The 10,076-nt window shown below is 48.8% G+C and overlaps 1 long non-coding RNA gene across 1 annotated transcript; it reads right to left on the bottom strand.

Moving 5' to 3' along the window:
- Positions 1-1,595: 1,595 nt before the first annotated feature.
- LOC120103185 (uncharacterized) lies at positions 1,596-5,341 on the bottom strand. The gene is made up of 2 exons (XR_005505281.2): positions 4,979-5,341; positions 1,596-2,953 (listed from the first exon to the last, which is right to left on the bottom strand). It is a non-coding gene; the product is annotated as an uncharacterized LOC120103185 (long non-coding RNA).
- Positions 5,342-10,076: the final 4,735 nt, after the last annotated feature.

Raw genomic sequence — 10,076 nt, 5'->3', positions numbered from 1 at the left:
CCTGTGACATCTGGTGACAGCATCATCGCACTGTGTTTTGTGCCCGAAAGCCAGGTGCTACTGGAGGGAGTCATCCTGTCCTCGGTGCAGGGGCCACACTGCTGACTGTCACCAATGGCAGGCAGGAGTGAGCAAGCCTGGGTTTTAGGAAGATAAGCTCGGTCCCATTCTTGTTCAGGTTAAGCCATCGCTGCTTTACTTGGGGGCTGACGATAAACCAGAGGAATGCACATCCCAGCCAGGGTCCCCTGCGGCTGTCGACCACACGTGATTGATCTGGGGTGGCTGGCCTGTACAGGGGAGGCTGAACAATGGCTGCACTTACCACAGGTGACTAAGTCACATTCTTCTGGGCCAAGGAGGCCAGGTGCAGATGTTTTCCTGCAGAGCGAGCAGAGCTGAGTTTTATGGGCTGTGAACTCCTATCAGTGAGTGATAAGGAGCCCTGGGCCATCGTCCTTCTGGTGATTGGAGAAATAGTTTATGAGTCCAGGATGTGAAACAAATGAGCGTGAGTCATTCTCCAGGGCCAGGCTCCTCACAAGAACACTCATCTATTCTCTCTCTCTCTCTCTCTCTCTCTCTCTCTCTCTCTCTCTCTCTCCCATATCTGTCTTTGTCTCTGTGTCTCTCTGTCTCCCCCCTCTCTTTCTGTCTCTGTTTCTCTCTCTCTTTCCTGTTTCTCTCCTTCCATCTGTCTTTCCTGTCTCTCTCCCCACGTCTGTCTGTCTCTCTCCCCATGTCTGTCTTTGTCTCTCTTTCTGTCTCCCTCTCTATTTCTGTCTCTCTCTCTCTTTCTATCTCTGTTCCTCTCTCTCCTCTCTGTCTCTGTCTCCCTCCTTCCATCTGTCTCTGTCTCTGTCCCAGAGAGAGAGAGAGAGAAAGAGAGACAGAGTCAGAGACAGAGACAGAGATCAGGGCCTCCAAGGAAGACATGGAATTATCAGGAATAAAGGAATAGATCATCCCATCCCTAGTGACACAGACAGTGACATCTGCCCGTGGAGAAGGGTGGTAGCAGCGACTATCAAAAGAAAGATGCAAGATGTGTTGGGGGACAAGGTCACCATCCGCTGCTGACAGCAGCCGGTGCCTTCATCACCCAGATTTCCATGTGTGAGAACCTTGGGTGCTGGGGTACTTATCTGAGACAACTCCTTGCACCCTACCCATTACCTCTGCTGCAGCTGCAGTCACCTGGGCACTCCCAGGACAAACTCCCATGTTGCAATGACCTGGTGATTGAGGTGGCTCTGCAGGCAGGCCGCAAAGCATGTGATGGGCTACACGTGTTCCAGTGTTTTTGGGAGTGCCCAAGTCCAGGGTGTTTCCTAAAGCATATTTTACAGCTGTTCATCTTTTGTCCCCCAAGAGCCAAGTTCTTCCAGAATGATCCCCACCACCCTGGGGATGATGAGGGGCACAGGAACGGATGGGCCTTTCTGCCCACAGAGGGTCAGCACTTACAGGACCTCTGTGGACTTTTTCTTTTTGAGACGTTTTTAATGGCTAAAAGCTGCAGGTCTAAAGACCCCCCGGTGGGAAAACAGTCTTTAGGGTTTTACCTAATCGCAGGCCCGAGGCAATGATCAGAGTTTTATGGGCAAAAATAAATCATAGGTTTATTGTCAAAGTCAGAGGGCTCCTGGCTCTGTCCCCTTCTATCCTGGTTGGGGTCCCAGGGTCCCTTGGAGCCTTAGTTGGATGTCGAGGATACTGTGGGTGTTTCCTGACCGGAAGTCTCCTCTTTGATTGGACTGTGCCACCTTTTTAGCTTTTCCCTTCCCTGGGTGCCACCAGAAGCCAGGCAACTCCACTAGACTCCTACAGTGCACAGTGTGTGATGTTGTGCTACCAATGGTTGGCATAAAGGGAATGGAGTTGATACTAAGAGCTGATTTTTTTTTCCTGACAGCTCATTATAAGACTGGAGAAAGACAGAGAGAGAGAGAGAGAGAGAGAGAGACAGAGAGAGAGAGAGAGACAGAGAGAGACAGAGAGAGACAGAGACAGAGAGAGAGAGAGAGAGAGAGAAAAGAAGAAGAAGGAGGAGGAGGAGGGTTGGAAGGGAAGGAGGGAGAGAGAGAGACAGACAGAGACAGAGACAAAGGCAGAGGAAGAGGAGGGAAAGAGAGACTTCTCGAAATTCCTCCCAAGCATTTCACCCACAAACCGGTTTAGGCCAGTGAGACAGGATGTTCTGCAGAGCATAGATCATGTGGTCGCCCCGTGTGAACAAACAGATGGTGTGTCCTTAACAAGCTAGCTGCGGGGTTGTAGTTCTCTTGCTCCAGGGTGTCAGTGACCCCAGAAATTTAATTAAAAACATAAAGAAAAATAGTGACAGAGGCCAAAGTTTCATCCTGTTTAGACTCAACATTGTGGGGTCATTGTGTATGGGGGTGGTGCGGGGAGGGTGGAGGGGTCCTCCTCCTGTTTTAGGGTCTGTGACCTGCCCAAGGGATACAGGGTCGGTCAGGGGGCATCTGCAGGTCAGCCCCATGGTGTGGGAGCTTCGAACAGCCACTGTGGCCAGAGACCAGCTCTCTGGCTCCCTGCTTCATGGGGAGACTGAAAGGCTGCTCTGAGCCCACAGACTGTAGGGGACCCAGCTGGTCCACACAGGAGATGGCCAGGATTCCTTTGTGCTCAGCGGAAGCATCCAGGTGGGAGAAGAGGCCGGTACTTGTCAGGAGATCCCAGCCCCCGAGATGTTTTCATCCAGCAGAGTTCAGCTCACCCGCTGGTCTCCACACTATCCGCTCTCAGGCCTTGAGGTTGGGACCTCAAAGGCTAAAGCTGGAGCTGAGCCGGTGAGCATCCTCTCAGCTCCCCAGAGGACAGGCTGGACTACAGCTGACCCAGGGACAGGCCAGGCTGAGGCAGGGAGGAGAGAGAGGCTGTGTGAGAAGGGACAAGGAGAAGGGCCATGGAGTCTCCAAATGCTTGACACCTGAGGAAAAACAAATCTAGTCCTACTGACTGGCTTGCAGAGCCCTGTGTGACTGACACACGGGGCCACCGGAGTGTCACAAGGAGGAGTTCATTGGATGAGACACAATCTTCTCCATGTGACACTTTCATCGTGTCAACTGAAGTTGCTCCTAAGGGGCCATTTTGAAAGGTCTTACTATGTAGCCCAGGCTACTCCTACCCCAGCCTTCCAAGTGTTGAAATTATTATAGACATGCACCACTGGGCCAAACAAGTTCAGGCCTTGGAGAGATGTCAAAAATCCAGTAGTCCTACCTGCCCAGGGAAGCTAGGGACAGGAGACCTCCAGGAAGAAATAAGATCATTGTGAGATAGGCCAGAGCCATATGCTTCAGCCACACAAAAGGACTTGCTCTGTTGGTATCTGTGAGTCGGCAAGTCTGCCAATGGTACACTGGGTATTCTGTCTGGTGGCCACCGCTCCATAAACAGCTAAGCCCCCTTCACAGAATTTCAGGAACCCTTTAAAGAGTTTCCCATCACAAAACGATCACCATTGCTTTAAACACTGATTTAGGATTTATTTTTTTAAAGTATATGAGTATGTGTGTGAGTATTTTGCCTGCACATAAGCATACCACCTGTGTGCAGGGTCTTTAGAGCCCAGAAGAGGACTGGAGTTATATAGATGCTTGTCAGCTGCTGAGTAGTGCTGGGAACTGAACCCAGGTTCTCAAGAAGACTGGCAAGTGCTCTTAACTGCTGGGCCATCTCTCCAGCCCCTGTTTTCAATGGCGTTCAGAATACTTATTCAACTGGGGTTGGAGAGATGCTCAGCAGTCAAAAGGACTTAACTGCTCTCAGAGTGAACCAGGGTTTTGGCTCCCACTCTTCACAGATACCTGGAACTCCAACACAGGAGGATCTGAAGCCCATGCATGTGTGCACACACACAGACACATATACACCCAATCATGTGTGCACACACACAGACTCATATATATACCCAATCATGTGTGCACACACACAGACTCATATATACCCAATCGTGTGTACACACACAGACTCATATATACCCAATCATGTGTGCACACACAGACTCATATATACCCAATCATGTGTGCACACACACAGACTCATATACACCCAATCATGTGCGCACACACACAGACTCATATACACCCAATCATGTGTGCACACACACAGACTCATATACACCCAATCATGTGCGCACACACACAGACTCATATATATATATATATATATATATATATATATATATATATATACCCAATCATGTGTGCACACACACAGACTCTTATACACCCAATCATGTGCGCACACACACAGACTCATATATACCCAATCATGTGTGCACACACAGACACATATACATACAATTTTCTCAAGATTTATTTTTATTTGGCATGTATGGTGCTTTGCCTGCACATATACCTGTACCATGTAGAGGTCAGAAGAGGGGATCGGATGGATCCCCTGAAGTAGGAGTTACAGTGTACTATGTGAATGCTAGGAATTGAACCCAGGGAAGAGAAGAGAAAAGAGAAGAGAAAGAGAGGCCAGTGCTCTTAACTGCTGGAAACCTCTCCAGCCCTATAAAATTGTTTTAAAATTTTGAATATATACATTATTGAATACTTATACCATAATGAATATGACATATGAATGTGTGTGCATAGAATATGAGTACATTATGATATTACAGACATAGTGATCTAAAGGATTGTCTTTGAAGTCAACCTTCAAAGCAAGAGTTAGAGTCATCTATGACCACCCCCTCCTCCCTTAACTAGGGTTCCTTCCACTGTCACCACCTCCTCAGCTTGAGGCATCTGTGATCACAATCAAATTTTGTATTCGTCATTGGTTATTCTATAAAGATAACTTTGTAATTTCTCCCCAAGTGCTCTTTTGTGTGGGTAACACACACACACACACGCACACACACGCGCACACACACACACACACACACACACACACACACACACACACACGGCGTGCGTGTGCTCAAGGGTGAGCTCACCTGTGCATGTAAAGGCCAGAGGTGTCTTCTTCAGTCTCTTTGAGAGAGGGTGTCTCTATGAACATGGAGTTCCAATTTCCAACACAAAGAATGGCCAGCCAGTCTCCAGGACCCACCAGCCTCTGCCTCCCCATCGCCATGGTTACCCCCCCACACCAGGTTGCACATGGATTCTGGAGCTCAGGACTCAGGTCCTCACACAGGCACAGCAACACTCTAGTCTGAGCCCTCTCCCACCCTCCAACTGTTCCTTTAAGTCCACCTGTAAGTCACACACAAAGAAATGCACAGATCTGAAAGCCCGCAGCCTGACGTGATTTGAAATGCTGGCAAGCAAAGAGCCACTCCCCAGTCCAGGAAATCTGCTTCCATCATCCAGAAAGTCCCTCAATCCTCCACCCATCCCCAGGATTCCTTAAGTAAGCCTCCACTCTTTTGTTTTCTTTATTCTAGAATTCCATAGAAATGAAGTTACACAATGTTTCCCATTTTCCTCCTCCTCCTCCCCCTTTTCCTCCTCCTCTTCCTCTTTTTCCTCTCCACCCCTATTTCTTTTGTTTTCTGTAGGGTCTAATACATGATCAGCATGTACTCTGCTACAGAGCCACCCCCCACCCCCAACGCTCCCTCTCTGTGGAGCTACACAGTCCCAGCTCTCCCTCACAGACCCCGCCTCCCAGCACGTTCCGTCTCCTTGCTGCTGCGGTGTGTGGTGCTCTCTGGGGCTGGGGAAGGATTTTGTGGGATGAACACATAATGTTGGATGGTCTTCATTTGCTCCTGGGCACGCGGATGGCTCAAAGGTGGTTAGAATACCATGATACTGAATAGTCTTTTGTGGGTATCATTTCTTCATCATTTCTTCTCCCTCCTCCCCTCCCCCTCCTGCTTCTTCCCTTCCTCTCTTGTTTTGTTTTGAGACAATGTTTCTCTGTGTAGCCCTGGCTGTTCTGGACCTACAGGAGACAAGAGTCTCACACTGTAGACTAGGCTGGTCTCCAACTCACAGATCTGCCTGCCTCTGCCTTGGGAGTGCTGGGACTAAAGGCTTGAGCTGAATGTGACCTTCTGAGGACTCTCCTTGATCAGCTTCGTCTGTGATACAAAGTAACTCCATCTGTTTTCCCGTCTTTTATTTGGGGGACCGGGAGGGACCCCTGTGTGCCCTGGTACCATTTGCAAGTCAAAGTTCTCTCCTTCCATCTTGTGGGGTTGCAGGGATGTAACTAAGTGTCAGGCCGCGTGGCCAGCATCTGGGCCAGTCTATCTCATCCTGCTGGCCGGAACCTGGGCTTTACAAGCAGCCGCTGTTACCATTTGCACTCTTTCCTCTGGACTCAGGTGCTAAGAATCCTACTGTGTCTCGTTTGTCTCCCCACCACCCCTCCCTGGGCCTTGAACCAAGGGTCTCTTGCACACTGGTCAAACACTTTATTACAGAACTACCTCCCACTCCTCCCTTAATACTTTTTGAGGCAATGTCTTGCTAAGTTGCCCAGGCTGGTTTTGAACTCACTCTAGCCCAGGCAGGCATTGGGTTTGTTCTCTTTCTGTCTCAGCCTCCTGAATGCTGAGACCATAGGTGTGAGCCACCATGGCCGACAACAATTTTGTCTTCGTGTCTTTTTATTATATGCTCTTTACCAAGAAAATTTCTTCTGGTCTACTTGTTTCTCTTCATCGAAATGACCAGGATGTTAAACATTTTTATTTACATTCATTCGTTCATTCATTCATTCATTCATTGCATTTGAATATGTGTGTGCTTGTGCATGAATACTCCGCAGTGCCCTTATAGAGATCAGAGAAAACTCACTAGACTGGTTCTTGCCTTGTGCCATGTGGTCCCCAGGGATGTGACTCTGGTTGTCAGGCTCCTGCGACAAGAGCTCTTTACCAACGAGACAGGAGGTTTTAACAATGCTTCTGTCCTTCATGTCTATGTTTATTTTAATTTAAAAATTATTTTTATTTTAGATTTGTTTATTTTGTTTTGTGTGTATTGATGGGTGTTTTGCCTGTATGTGTGTCTGCGTACCACATACATGCCACAGAGATCAGGAGAGAGCACTGGATCCCCTGGAACTAGAGTTATGGGTGCTTGTAGATTCCTGTTCCGGTGTTGGGAATCGAACCTGGGTCCTCTGGAAGAGCAGCCAGTGCTCTTAATCACTGAGTCAACCCTCCAGCCCCGTTTGTCAATTTCCATCTGTAAGCCTATGAAGTATTTACTTACAAAGTGCTGAACATTTTAAAGCACTTTTAAAATTCTTGCATCTTCTCATATATTAAAAAGTTTATCGCTTAAGAGATAACCTTCAGGGGGTTAGGGCTAGGTAGGAAGGGAGGAAAGGAGGAAGGGAGGGAAGGAGGAAGGGAGGGAAGAAGAGGGGGAAGGGGAGGGGAAAAAGACAGAGAGAGAGAGGGAGGGGGGGAGAGAGAGAGAGAGAGAGAGAGAGAGAGAGAGAGAGAGAGAGAGAATAGGGAGAATTTTTCTGGTATTACATTCTTCACCTCTTTTTCGATGGTCCCACACCTCAGCCCTCAACTTTAAGGACTTAATCCATTTCTAGTGGCCCAGTTATACATAGTGTGATGCAAACTGCTGCCATCAGAGTGAGGGAACATTGCAGAGTCAGAATGGGAAGGTCACCCATCTCCGCATGTCATCGGAGCAGCTGCGGGCTGCTGGGAGTTCCATGTGGTGGTTTGAGGATGCTTGGCAGAGGGAGTGGCACCATTAGGAGGTGTGGCCTTGTTGGAGAAGGTGTGTCACTATGGGGGTGGGCAATGAGACCCTCCTCCTAGCAGCCTTCAGACGAAGATGTAGAACTCTCAGCTCCTCCTGCTCCGTGCCTGCCTGGAGGCCGCCATGCTCCCGCCTTGATGAGAATGGACTGAACCTCTGAACCTGCAAGCCAGCCCCAATGAAATGTTGTCCTTATAAGAGTTGCTTTGGTCATGGTGTCTGTTCACAGCAGTAAAACCCTAAGACAGATGTCTTAGGTCCTCTCTCAGATGTGCATCTCAAGAAAATGTTCTTTTCCTGGTTAGGTATGGGGAGCTGTGGTCATTTTTTTTTCTTTTTTTCGGAGCTGGGGACCGAACCCAGGGCCTTGTGCTTGCTAGGCAAGCGCTCTACCACTGAGCTAAATCCCCAACCCCGGAGCTGTGGTCATTTGAACAGGTATGGCCTCCGTAGACTCGTGTGTTTGAATGCTTGGCCAGGCATTGGAGCTGTACTCTGTGACCGCAATGTACCGGCTTTGTTTCATTCAAACTCTCCACCATTTGGGATCTCGTATGAAATGTCCAAAGGAAAGACGGCTGGAGGAAGTGGGAGACACACACAGCCACAGACAGGAAAGAGGTGAGGTGCCCAGAGCTGTATCAGGGACAGCTTCTCCTTGCTGTGGTGACGTCTTGGGAAAGGCATTGTCTCTCTGTGGTTCAATTGTAAGTGTAGGGTGGTGGTGCCTGGGGGGAGGGAGAGGGGTTGCCGTTGGCACGTTGTGATTTGAATGTGATCCTGATCTGTCAAGATGAGAGCAAGCAGCCTGGCGTTTCTGCTCCTGCAGCCTGGAGCAGCCACAAACTGTGGAACTCCTTCTGTGCCACCCTTGGCTGATTGTACCTCTCACATTATGAGCCACAACTGACCCTTCCTCCCTGAAGTGACTTCTTTTAAGTATTTTATCACAGCGGAGAAAAGAAGCTGAAACACCAGAGTGAATACATCATTCTCTATAAAGCACTCACGGCAACTCCTATCTTCCTAGAGACCTTGCAAACAAACAGCAGGCTTCAAACTGGTGAACACCGGATCATAAGCTCAGGCTGTGAGCCTCTGTCTGGTCTGTCTACCTGGTAGGATGCCTATCCTAAAATGTTGCATCTTCTTTTTTCTTTTTTCCTATTCTGTTTTACTTTGGTTTCAGAGACATTCACTCTGTGTAGCCCAGGCTAGACTCAAATGCCCCATCCTCCTGCCTCAGGCTTCAAGGTCAAGGATTACAGGCATGTGCCACCATCACCTCTGGCCTGAATGCCACACCTCCTACAAAAGGCTACAGTTACAATACGACAGAGCAGGAGGGGCCTGCCAGGCCTCATTCTGTGGGCCTGGGCTCTGGTGTCCTAATTGAAGATTGTGTTCAACTGAGCAACAAGGTCCCTACTAGGGGTTGGGCTTGATCTCTTGATCCCAGAAGTGTCTGAGCTTCTGTTTGGTCAGTTGGCAGTCAAAGTATTTGACATTCACAAGTGCAGCCAAGATCAAAGCAGCTGAAGCAACATGCGTCTCTTCAGCACTCAAGAGTAGAGCTAAAAATGTGGGAAAGGAGTCTCGTTCTATCTGAAGGGCTGGAACTCCTTCCCCTTCCTCCACCCCAAGGACAAATCAAAAGCCACTTGAGGTCTCAGAGCAGCTGGCCCTGCCAAGGAACCAGTGACCAGGGATGTAGACACAGAGTGCCAAGTATCACCCCTGTGAAAGGTGTAGGGTGGGGCCCCTTAGATCAGTGTCTCTTACTTGTGTGTTTGACAATTTCCATGATTAAAATATTTAGCAAGGCTGGGTGTCCTATAATTCCAGATATTCATGAGCCAAGGCAGGAGGATTACTAGTATTAGCCTGCCTGCTACAGAGTGAGCTCCAGGCCAGTCTGAGTAACTTAGTAAGGCCTTATTTCAAAGTAAAAAGTCAACCATACAGTTGGGCAGGCTTGGTGGTGGATACAGGTCTTGAATTCAAGCACTCAGGAGGCAAAGGCAAGCAGATCTCTGTGAGTTCCAGGCCAGCCTGGTCTACAAAGTTCCAGGTTAGCCAGGGCTGTTACAGAGAAACCCATCTCAAAAAAAACAACAACAATAAAGTTAACAGTACACTGGGGATGGATACAGTTCCACTGGGGATGGATGCAGCTACACTGGGGATGGATGCAGCTACACTGGGGATGGATACAGTTACAAGGGGGATGGATACAGTTACACTGGAGATGGATACAGCTACACTGGGGATGGATACAGTTACACTGGGAATGGATACAGAGTCAGCTCGGCCTGTTTCTACTGGCCTGCCCCACTTCAGAAATACAGC

This window comes from Rattus norvegicus, chromosome 5 (genome assembly GCF_036323735.1).
Source record: "Rattus norvegicus strain BN/NHsdMcwi chromosome 5, GRCr8, whole genome shotgun sequence".
Lineage (NCBI taxonomy): Eukaryota > Metazoa > Chordata > Mammalia > Rodentia > Muridae > Rattus > Rattus norvegicus.
The sequence above is the reverse complement of the archived record's forward strand: the minus strand, read 5'-3'. Positions and strand labels throughout refer to the sequence as shown.